Here is a 13,065-nt window from a genome sequence, read left to right on the forward strand (position 1 = left end):
AGTTATGATCGAACAAAGTTCACCAAAAACCCAATTTTACCAAACTTCACCATTTACACAATTTCTTACCATCCACATTCCAAATCATACCAACCCATTTAAAAACCTCATATTTCATCAAAATTAACCTGTTATGCCATAATATACCAACATCACCACATTTCCCTTCACATTTCATCATCCTCAACATCAACACCAATATATCACACTTTTACAACCATAATGCCAAATCATCAAATTTAACATCACTTACATCATCATTATTCCTTTTCAAGTTACACAATCAATCATCATTATCATATTACCATCATCCATCATAATCAAACTCAACAATCATTAATTCCTCATAAATCACCACATACCATCATTTAACAACTCAATAACCTTTTAAATTCAATCCTATCCTATAGGTCACTAGCCTAAGTGTCCATGAATATTATATACTACATAGAGGAAACTGAAACCATACCTTGGCCAATTGCCTATATGCACCAAATCTCTAAATTAGCACAAACAAGCTTCCAACCATAATCCAAGCTTTCAATTCCATTCCAATAATCACAATTAAGTTCCAATAGCTCCTAAAGCCACAATAATCAAACTATATATGCATAAACTATCATAAATCAACCTAGGGTTCATCATAAATCAAACTTTCACAAGGGTTCAAGGTCTCTTACCTTTCCCACAAGATTTAGATGTCAAAACCCAAAGCTAAGCAACGATTAAAGCAAACCTAAACATCCAAAATCACAAAAAGTCATTTAACCCAAAGCCCTAGTAAAACCGAAATTTTGAGGAGAGAAACTGAGAGGGATTCGAGCTTTCCTTACTAGTCACTAACGGCATACAAATCGGAGCACCGTAACTCGAGATATCGCAAGTTGAAGTGGAGAGTGAATAGTATTTTCTCTTCTCCTCTCCCTCTTTCCTTTTCTGATGCGTGTGTGTGTTTAATGGAGTTGTGGCTGGTTTAGTTTACTTAATGAGCCTTTTATATGTTGAGCTTGGGCCTAACTTGGGTCTGGTCCAACCCGTTAGCATTTTTAGCCCGTTTGGCCCAACTTTGGGCCAAACCTTTAAAATTAACGCCCGGTTTTCAACTTCTAATGTTTTTCTAAGGTTTTCGATGATTTTTCACTTTTCTCGTGTGGTAACGGGTAGACGTGAACCGGTTCAACTGCCGATTCATAGTTTTTCACAGTTTTTCGTAGCAAGCACATTTTCTGACTCAGAAAGACCCACTGAGTCAAAAAAATCACCTTTAAATCCTCAAATTCTCTTTCTAACTTTTCAGAATCTAATTTGGGCAATTAGTCACTTAATTAATCGGTTGATTAGTTGCGGTTCTTACATTCTCCCCACCAAATAAGAAATTTTACCCTCAAAATTTGAATTACCTGAGAAAAGCTCGAGATAATTCTTTCGCATCTCAGACTCTAATTCCCAAGTGTGTTCTTCTACTCCTGCTCGCTCCCAAGCAACTTTAACCAATGAAACTTCATTTCCTCGCAGCTTCTTCACACTAGTGTCAACAATCCTCACGGGTGTCACTTGGAAAGTCAAGTTCTCTTTCAACTTGACCAATTCAGGTTCCAACACATGAGCCGCATCTGACGTGTACATGCAGAGTTGTGACACATGGAATACATCATGCAAGTTAGATAGATGAGGTGGCAAAGCTACTTGATATGCCACCAGCCCGAATCTCTTCAAAATCTCAAACGGTCCTATATATCTTGGGTTTAACTTCTTGGTCTTGATTGCTCTTCCAATCCCAGTTGTTGGTGTAACCCGCAGAAATACATGTTTTCCCGCTTCAAATTCTAACGGTTTTTCTTCTCTAATCCGCATAACTCTTTTGTCGACTCTGAGCAGTTAGAATCATTGCACGAATCTTCTTAATACTCTTGGTAGTCTCTGCTACCAAATCTGGACCCAAAACACTTGCTTCACCAGATTCATACCAACAGAGTGGAGATTGGCACTTCCGTCCATACAATGCTTCATACGGAGCCATCCCAATGCTCGCATGAAAGCTGTTATTATACGCAAACTCCACTAATGGCATATAGCAATCCCAACCTCTCGGGTTGATCCAACATATACGCTCTGAGCATATCTTCCACTGTCTGAATAGTGCTTTCCGATTGTCCATCGGTTTGCGGATGATATGCGGTACTGAGACATAGCTTCATACCAAAGGTTCTTTGGAAAGCTCCCAAAACCTTGAAGTGAATCGGGGATCACAGTCCGATACTATACTCGACGGCACACCATGCAACCTTACTATCTCCTTGATGTACAATCTCGCCAACTCCTCCATAGAACAATTTACTCGGATAGGCAGAAAATGAGCAGATTTGGTTAAGTGATCCACGATCACCCAAATCGCATCAAATCCTGACCTAGTCCTCGATAAACCGGTCACAAAATCCATTGCGATTCCTTCCCACTTCTACTGAGGAATCTCAAGTGGCTGTAGCATTTCCGACGGTTTCTGATGCTCTATCTTCACTGTCTGGCAAGTTAAACACTTGGATACCACTGTTGTTACATCACCCTTCATCCCAGGCCACCAGAACATCTTCTTCAAGTCATAATACATCTTCGTACTCCTGGGATGAATAGAAAACCCACTGTTATGAGCTTTCAACAATAAGTCCTGCCTTAAACCCCCAACATCCGGTATACAAATCCTTCCCTTGTACCTCCATAACCCCTCATCATCCTTAGTGAATTCTTCACGCCTCTTATCACCAACTGGTTGAAACAGTTACTGAAGCTTCTGCTCATCTTGCTGGGCCCTTTGTATTTCTGATTTAAACGTGCTTGAGATCTGTAACTGGTTCAAACAAGCTCTTCCAGCCACTTCACCAATATCCAGCTTAAGCTCCATAAATTTATCCACTAGCTCTTCTTCCTTGATTCTCATCCAAGCAATGGTTAAAGATTTCCGACTCAAAGCGTCTACTACCATGTTCGCCTTTCCAGGGTGATAACTCAACTCAAAATCATAATCTTTAAGCAACTCCATCCACCTTCTTTGACCCATATTTAGCTCTTTCTGATCAAAGATGTACTTGAGACTCTTATGATCAGAAAAGACACTAAACTTTAATCCGTACAAGTCATGTCTCCAAATCTTCAAGGCAAACACAATCACCGCTAATTCCAAGTCATGCTTGGGGTAATTTGATGCCAAGGCATCTTAGGCTAGTTTCACTAGCATTTTTCTGTTAGTTTTAGTTGTTTTATGCATTTTCTTGAGCTTAAAGTAACCAAGAATGGTTAAATGAATAACAAAGCAATGAACCATCCAAACAGTATGATTTTGATGCAAATTCCATGAGTTTTTAGTTATATTACTTGAATGCTATGAATGGAAGATTTCTCATGAAATTTTGCAAGACTTTGATGCAGTTGTTTGGATGATTTCAGGGAAGAAGAGGCTAGGAAAGGAAGCAACAAAATCAATAAAGGAAGCTTAAATATCACATGTGGAGTTTAAGTTCCAGTTTAAGCTTAAACTGGAACTTAAACTACCAAGCCATATAATGCTGGGAACTATCAGTGGCGTTTAAGCTCCAGTTTAAGCTTAAACTGGAGCTTAAACGCCAAAATCATGAAAGCTGAGGAAAAGCTGAAAGTGGCGTTTAACCTCCAGTTTAACCTTAAACTGGAAGTTAAACGCCAGAAATGAGAAATGCACCAGGGAGCCATTTCCACGTTTAAGCTCCAGTTTAACCTTAAACTGGAGCTTAAACGTGTTCGACCAAAATTCTCCTCCAGGGTTGCTTTCTTCATTTCCACGTTTAAGCTTCAGTTTAACCTTAAACTGAAGCTTAAACGTGTTCGACCAAATTCTCCTCCAGGGTTGCTTTCTTCATTTCCACGTTTAAGCTTCAGTTTAACCTTAAACTGAAGCTTAAACGTGTTCGACCATTTCATTCCACACTCCAGGGTTGCTTTCTTCATTTCCACGTTTAAGCTTCAGTTTAACCTTAAACTAAAGCTTAAACGTGTTCGACTACTTTACCCTCCAGGGTTGCTTTCTTCCATTTCCACGTTTAAGCTTCAGTTTAACCTTAAACTGAAGCTTAAACGTGCTTGAGTTATACCACCTCCAGGAGTGTCCAACGTTTAAGTTCCAGTTTAAGCTTAAACTGGAACTTAAACGTGCTTCCACAAAAGGCATCACTGGAAGTGTCTGGCATTTAAGTTGCAGTTTAAGCTTAAACTGCAACTTAAACGCCACTATTTGAAAAGGTTTCTGGGCCAAAGATATTGCAGTTTAAGTTAGCATTTGAGCACAAACATTAACTTAAACGTACTCTGGTATGAAACCCAATTGAATATCATGGTTTATGGGATTGGGCCTGAAGAATTGATGAGTCTGGAATTTCAATTTGTTGAGTCATGTGTCATTACTTGATTATCACTAAGTTGGCTCAATGAATGTTACAGAATTGGATCAGCAGCCTCATCAGGATTATGGATCATAAACCCAAAGCAAAAGGAAATCAGGAAAAGGCCTCAAAGCCCAAGAAACACAACAGAAGCTCAATTTAGAAAGTGTATAAATAGGATAGAATTTAAGTTAGTAAAAAACCTTGGATCATTTTTCTAGTTTTCATACTTTTTGTAATTGAATTCAGAGCTATGACTCACTAAACCCCTTTCATTGGGTTAGGGAGCTCTATTGTAATTCAATTAATCAATAATAGTTTTTATCTTCTTCTTCAATCTTTTCTCTTGAATTTTTGTTAGAAAGCTTCTTGATCTAATTCCATTGGTTAGTTGTCTTGGGAAAGAAACTATCCATAATTGGAATCCTTCGGAACCTTGGGAAAGGAATGGAGGATTCATGCTAGAGAAGCTTTCTCACAGTGAATTGGATTGGGGTTTGGATGGATATTGTGACATGTAATCCTACCAAATTATGGTTCATGAAACTGTGTGGTATAATCAGTGATCGAGCGTCATCTCTTCTTATGAACATTTAAACCAAGGGATTGGGAATTTGTTTGTTTTTAGAGAGAATTGGTGAGCCAAGGGATTGGGATCCAATCATATAAGATTGCCAAGCAAAATTCAATGAATGCATTGGTTGAGGAAGGGATAAAAATGTTTTGGTTCGGAGATCTCAATATCTCCTGAAACCCAATGAATTCCCCATTTCTGATCTACCACTTTCTCTTTACATTCTGCAATTAAATTCATGCAATCACCCCGATCCCTTTTTAATTTCAGCAATTTAGCTTCTCGCTCTTTAATTCATGCAATTTAAGATTCCGCAATTTCAATTTCTTGCATTTACGTTTCCCGCCAATTTTACATTCCGCAATTCTCATCTAAATCTTGATTCCGCTCAACTAGAACACACTTCTAATCCGAATTGCTCACTCAACCAATCCTTGTGGGATTCGACCTCACTCTATTGTGAGTTTTTACTTGACGATAACCGGTGCACTTGCCGGAAGGAATTTTTGCCGATCGTGCAATTTCCTAAAATCGTAGCATCACGTTTATGGCGCCGTTGCCAGGGATTGGTTTTCGATTGACAATTCTCAAATTGGAAGTTAACTAGATTGAGCATTTTTCTTGTTTTGTTAATTCAGTTCAAGTTACTTGTTGAATTTTAATTTCTGCACTCTGTTACTTGCTTTCTTTCTTTATGCCTTAAAATTCAAGCAACTAACTCACTGACTCACTAACTATTTGAATTAATTCCTCAACTGCTCTAACCATACTCTTCCATTAACCAAGAGTATTTCACTTGTTTGTTGCCTGTGCTGTGTTCTTGTATGATAGGTAGGAGAGGAGAGACATCAACTCCTCCATATACCGAACCAGAGAGGACCCTTCATAAACTTAGAAGGGAAGTGATGAGCGGATAATTTGTATACTTTTTGGCATTGTTTTTAGTATGTTTTTGATATGATATAGTTAGTTTTTGGTATATTTTTATTAGTTTTTAGTTAAAATTCACTTTTCTGGACTTTACTATGAGTTTGTGTGTTTTTCTGTGATTTCAGGTAATTTCTGGCTGAAATTGAGGGACCTGAGCAAAAATCTGATTCTGAGACCAAAAAGGACTGCAGATGCTGTTGGATTCTGACCTCCCTGCACTCGAAGTGGATTTTCTGGAGCTACAGAAGCCCAATTGGCGCGCTCTCAACGGCTTTGGAAAGTAGACATCCTGGGCTTTCCAGCAATATATGATAGTCCATACTTTGCCCAAGATTTGATGGCCCAAACCGGCGTTCAAAGTCACCTCAGGAAATCCCAGCGTTAAACGCTGGAACTGGCACCCAAATGGGAGTTAAACGCCCAAACTGGCACTAAAGCTGGCGTTTAACTCCAAGAAGAGTCTCTGCACGAAATTTGCTTCATTGCTCAGCCCAAGCACACACCAAGTGGGCCCGGAAGTGGATTTTTATGTCATTTACTCATTTCTGTACACCTTAGGTTACTAGTTTTCTATAAGTAGGACCTTTGAATCTTTGAATCTTTGAATCTTTGATCTTTTGAATCTTTGAGATCTTTGGATCTTTATATCTTTTGATCACTTTAGATCTTAGATCATTGGGAGGCTGGCCATTCGGCCATGCCTAGACCTTATGCTTATGTATTTTCAACGGTGGAGCTTCTACACACCATAGATTAAGGTGTGGAGCTCTGCTGTACCTCGAGTATTAATGCAATTACTATTGTTCTTCCATTCAATTCCGCTTGTTCTTTATCCAAGATATCACTTGTTCTTCAACTTGATGAAGGTGATGATTGACGCCCATCACCATTCTCACCCATGAACAAAGTGACTGACAACCACTCTTGTTCTACAAGCACTTGAGGCTTGGTGAATATCTCTTGGATTCCTGATTGCACGATGCATGGTTGATCGCCTGACAACCGAGTGCTCGCCTGACAAACGAGCCAGCCATTCCGTGAAGTCAGAATCTTCGTGGTATAGGCAAGAATTGATGGCAGCATTCAAGAGAATCCGGAAGGTCTAACCTTGTCTGTGGTATTCTGAGTAGGATTCAATGACTGAATGACTGTGACGTGCTTCAAACCTGTAACTTACTGGGCGTTAGTGACAGACGCAAAAGAATCACTGGATTCTATTCCAGTAGGGGAGGGAACCACACCGGTGATTGGCAGCACTGTGACAGAGTGTGTGCATTAGCTTTCACTGTGAGGATGGGAGGTAGCTGCTGACAACAGTGAAACCCTAGACGAGCTTGCCATGGAAAGGAGTAAGAAGAATTGGATGAAGACTGTAGGAAAGCAGAGAGACGGAAGGGAAGGCATCTTCATACGCTTATCTGAAGTTCCTACCAATGAATTACATAAGTATCACTATCTTTATCTTTTATGTTATTTTCGTTCATCACCATATACATTTGAGTTTGCCTGACTAAGATTTACAAGATGACCATAGCTTGCTTTAATACTAACAATCTCCGTGGGATCGACCCTTACTCACGTAAGGTTTATTACTTGGACGACCCAGTGCACTTGCTGGTTAGTTGTGCGAAGTTGTGTAATGCCATGGTATTGAGCCACCAAGTTCTTGGAGCCATTACCGGGGATTATGAGAGTTGTGAAAAAGTATAGTTCACAATTTCGCGCACCAAGTTTTTGGCGCCGTTGCCGGGGATTGTTCAAGTTTTGAGCAAGCTTTTGGTAACATCAGTGCCAAGATCCGGCAACAACATCAAGTTTTTGGTGTTATTGCCCGGGATTGTTTAGGCTGGACAACTGACGGTTCATCTTGTTGCTTAGATTAGGTATTTTTTTTCAGAGCTCTTAAGAATGAATTCTAGTGTTTCAAGGTGATGTTCTTATCATCACCAAAGCTGATTGATCTTCATCAATTTAGCTCTTGAATGCAATGTCCTGCTGAAGCTTGGCCGGCCATGTCTAATTTCTTTAGACTAAAGCTTTAGACTAACAGTGCATGATTCCTGGAATTCTCATTAAGAATTTTGATACCTTTATTTTCTTTTTCTACATAATTTTCGAAAAATCCAAAAAAAAAAAATTATAAAATCATAAAATCCAAAAATATTTCTTTTTTGAGTCTAGAGTCTCATCTTAAGTTTAGTGTCAATTGCATGTTTCTGTTCTTATTGCATTCATGCATGTGTCCTCATTGATCTTCAAGTTGTTCTTAATGATTTCCTTGTTCTGATCTTTGAATTCTATTGACTTGAGTGTTTTGTGTGTCTCATATGCATTTTCGTTTTGTTAGTGTCAGTAGTATACAAACTGCTAAGTTTGGTGTCTTGCATGCATTGTCATTTGATTCTTGTTGCATTTTGGTTTGTCCTTATTATTAAAAATCCAAAAATATTTTTAATTTGTGTCTTTTCAAGTCAATAATACAGAGAATTGAAGATTCAGAACATACAGCAGAGGAATTGCACAGAAAAAGCTGGGCGTTCAAAACGCCCAGTGAAGAAGGACAGACTGGCGTTTAAACGCCAGCCAGGGTACCTGGTTGGGCGTTTAACGCCCAAAAGGGTAGCATTTTGGGCGTTAAACGCCAGAATGTATACCATTCTGGGCGTTTAACGCCAGGATGGCTAGGGGAGGAAGATTTTGTTTTCAAATCAGATTTTTTCTAAGTTTTCAAAGTTTTTCAAAATCAAATCTTTTTCAAATCAAATCTTTTCAATCAAATCTTTTTCAAAATTAACTCCTTTCCTTTTTCAAAGATACTTACTATCAATTAATGATTTGATTCAACATTTCAAGTATGTTGCCTTTTCTGTTGAGAAAGGTTTAATGATTGAATCATATCTTTTCTTGTTAGTCAAGTTTTTAATTTTCAAATCAAATCTTTTTAAAATTGTTTTCAAATCATATCTTTTTAATCATATTTTTTTCAAAATAAGCTTTCAATCAAATCTTTTTTATTTCTAATTTCAAAATCTTTTTCAAAAATCACTTGATTTCTTTTCCATTTTCATTTTTCGAAAATTAAGTGATGTTTTTCAAAAATGTTTTCAAATTTCCCACTTAATTTTCGAAAATCACTTCCCTCCTTCTCACATCCTTCAATTTATGGACTAACACTATCCCTTAATGCAAAATTCGAACTCCATCTTCTTTGATAAGTTCGAATTTTCCACTTCTGTCTTCTACTCTTCTTTTCCTCTGACACTTCAAGGAATCTCTATACTGTGACATAGAGGATTCCACATTTTCTTGTTTCCTTCTCTTTCTTATGAGCAGGAGCAAAGACAAAGGCATTCTTGTTGAGGCTGATCCTGAACCTGAAAGGACCTTGAAGAGAAAGCTAAGAGAAGCCAAAGCACAACTCTCTTTAGAGCACCTGACCGAATTCTTCAAGGAAGAAGAACACATGGCAGCCGAAAACAACAACAATACCAACAATGCAAGGAAGGTGCTGGGTGACTTTACTGCACCTACTCCCGACTTCTATGGGAGAAGCATCTCTATCCCTGCCATTGGAGCAAACAACTTTGAGCTTAAGCCTCAATTAGTTTCTCTAATGCAACAGAATTGCAAGTTCTATGGACTTCCAATGGAAGATCCTCATCAGTTTTTAGCTGAGTTCTTGCAAATCTGTGACACAGTCAAGACTAATGGGGTTGACCCTGAGGTCTACAGACTGATGCTATTCCCTTTTGCTGTAAGAGACAGAGCTAGAACATGGTTGGATTCTCAACCTAAAGAAAGCCTGGACTCTTGGGAGAAGCTAGTCAATGCCTTCTTGGCAAAGTTCTTTCCACCTCAAAAATTGAGTAAGCTTAGAGTGGAAGTCCAAACCTTCAGACAAAAGGAAGGAGAATCCCTCTATGAAGCTTGGGAAAGATACAAACAATTGATCAGAAAGTGTCCCACTGATATGCTTTCTGAATGGAGCATCATAGGTATTTTCTATGATGGTCTCTCTGAACTGTCCAAGATGTCCTTGGATAGCTCTTCTGGAGGATCTCTTCATCTGAAGAAGACGCCTACTGAAGCTCAAGAACTGATTGAAATGGTTGCAAATAACCAATTCATGTACACTTCTGAAAGAAATCCTGTGAACAATGGGACTAGTCAGAAGAAAGGAGTTCTTGAGATTGACACTCTGAATGCCATTTTGGCTCAGAATAAAATATTGACTCAACAAGTCAATATGATTTCTCAAAGTCTGTCTGGAATGCAAAATGCACCAAGCAGTACTAAGGAAGCTTCATCTGAAGAAGAAGCTTATGATCCTGAGAACCCTTCAATAGAAGAGGTGAATTACATGGGAGAACCCTATGGAAACGCCTACAATCCTTCATGGAGGAATCATCCAAATCTTTCATGGAAGGATCAACAGAGACCTCAACAAGGTTTCAACAATAATAATGGTGGAAGGAACAGGTTTAGCAATAGCAAGCCTTTTCCATCATCTTCTCAGCAACAGACAGAGAGTTCTAAGCAGAATACCTCTGACTTAGCAACTATGGTCTCTGATCTGATCAAAACCACTCAAAGTTTCATGACTGAAACTAGGTCCTCCATCAGAAATCTGGAAGGACAAGTGGGTCAGCTGAGCAAGAAAATTACTGAACTCCCTCCAAGTACTCTTCCAAGCAATACAGAAGAAAATCCAAAAGGAGAGTGCAAAGCCATTAACATGGCCGAATTCTGGGAGGAAGAAGAGGCAGTGAACGCCACTGAGGAAGACCTCACTGAACGTCCACTGACCTCCAATGAGTTCCCCAATGAGGAACCTTGGGAATCTGAGGCTCAAACTGAGACCATAGAGATTCCATTGGACTTACTCCTGCCATTCATGAGCTCTGATGAGTATTCTTCCTCTGAAGAGGATGAGTATGTCACTGAAGAGCAAGTTGCTAAATACCTTGGAGCAATCATGAAGCTAAATGACAAGTTATTTGGAAATGAGACTTGGGAGGATGAATCCCCTTTGCTCACCAAAGAACTGAATGACTTGTCTAGGCAGAAATTACCTCAAAAGAGGCAAGATCCTGGGAAGTTTTCTATACCTTGTACCATAGGCACCATGACCTTCAAAAAGGCCTTGTGTGACTTAGGGTCAAGTGTAAACCTCATGCCCTTCTCTGTAATGGAGAAGTTAGGAATTTTAGAGGTGCAAGCTGCAAAAATCTCACTAGAGATGGCAGACAACTCAAGAAAACAAGCCTATGGACTTGTAGAGGATGTTCTTGTTAAAGTTGAAGACCATTACATCCCTACTGATTTCATAGTCCTAGAGACTGGGAAGTGCATGGATGAATCCATCATCCTTGGCAGACCCTTCCTGGCCACAGCAAAGGCTGTGATTGATGTTGATAGAGGTGAGTTGATCATTCAAGTGAGTGAAGAATCCTTGGTGTTTAAAGCTCAAGGATATCCCTCTGTCATCATGGAGAGGAAGCATGAAGAGCTTCTCTCAAAACAGAGCCAAACAGAGCCCCCACAGTCAAACTCTAAGTTGGTGTTGGGAGGCCACAACCAAACTCTAAGTTTGGTGTTGAACCCCTACATTCAAACTCTAAGTTTGGTGTTGGGAGGTTCCAACACGGTTCTGAGCATTTCTAAGGCTCCATGAGAGTCCTCTGTCAAGCTAGTGACACTAAAGAAGCGCTTGTTGGGAGGCAACCCAATGTTTTATAATTAATTATTTTCTTTTGTTATTTTATCTTTTTTGTAGGTTGATGATCATAAGAAGTCACAAAAACAATGAAAAAAAAGCAAAAACAGAATGAAAAACAGGAAGAAAAACAGCACACCCTGGAGGAAGATGCTGCTGGCGTTTAAACGCCAGTCAGCCTAGCAGTTGGGCGTTTAACGCCCAGTCTGGCACCCATCTGGGCGTTTAACGCCAGAAAGGGGCACCAGACTGGCGTTAAACGCCAGTAAAGGGCAAGAACCTGGCGTTAAATGCCAGGAATGGGCACCAGCCCGGCGTTTAACGCCAGAAATGGCTCAAAACGTGGATTTTGATGCCATTTGGTGCAGGGATGCCTTTTCCTTGACACTACAGGATCTGTGGACCCCACAGGACCCTACCATTACTCTCTCTCTTCTTCCCCCATTCACCAATCACCTCAACACCTCTTCCCCAAAAACCCCTCACCTATCAAATCCCATCTTTCTCTTCACCACTCACATCCATCCTTCATAAATCCCCACCAACCTCACCCTTCAAATTCAAACCACTTTCCCTCCCAAACCCACCCATAATGGCCGAACCTTTACCCCCCTCTCTCCTATATATACCCTTCTTCAACCCTTCATTTTCACACAACCTAAACACCACTTTTCCCCCTCTTTGGCCGAACACACCACCATCTCCCTCTTCCTCATTTCTTCTTCTTCTACTCTCTTCTTTCTTTTAAGTTTGGCGTGGTAAAAGCGTTGCTTTTTCGTTTTTCCATAACCATTATGGCATCCAAGGCCAGAGAAACCTCTAGAAAGAGGAAAGGGAAGGCAAAGGCTTCCACCTCCGAGTCATGGGAGATGGATAGATTCCTCTCAAGGGTGCATCAAGTCCACTTCTATGAAGTTGTGGCCTTGAAGAAGGTGATCCCCGAGGACCCTTTTTCACTCAAAAAGGGTGAATATCCGGAGAGTGTGAGGGTAGCGTTCAACTTGCCTATGATGCAAGGAGATGAACATCCTTACACTAGAAGGGTCAACTTTGATCAAAGGTTGGACCAAGTCCTCACAGTCATATGTGAAGAGGGCGCACAATGGAAGCAAGATTCAAGAGGAAAGCCGGTCCAATTGAGAAGGCATGACCTCAAGCCCGTGGCTAGAGGATGGTTAGAGTTCATACAACGCTCAATCATCCCCACTAGCAACCGGTCCGAAGTTACCATAGACCGGGCTATCATGATCCATAGCATCATGATTGGAGAAGAAATAGAGGTTCATGAGGTTATAGCCCAAGAACTCTATAAGGTGGCGGACAAGACCTCCACCTTGGCAAGGTTTGCCTTCCCTCATCTCATTTGTCACCCCTGTTATTCAGTTGGAGTTGACATAGAGGGAGACATCCCCATTGATGAGGACAAACCCATCACC

This window comes from Arachis hypogaea, chromosome 4 (genome assembly GCF_003086295.3).
Source record: "Arachis hypogaea cultivar Tifrunner chromosome 4, arahy.Tifrunner.gnm2.J5K5, whole genome shotgun sequence".
NCBI classification, from domain to species: domain Eukaryota; kingdom Viridiplantae; phylum Streptophyta; class Magnoliopsida; order Fabales; family Fabaceae; genus Arachis; species Arachis hypogaea.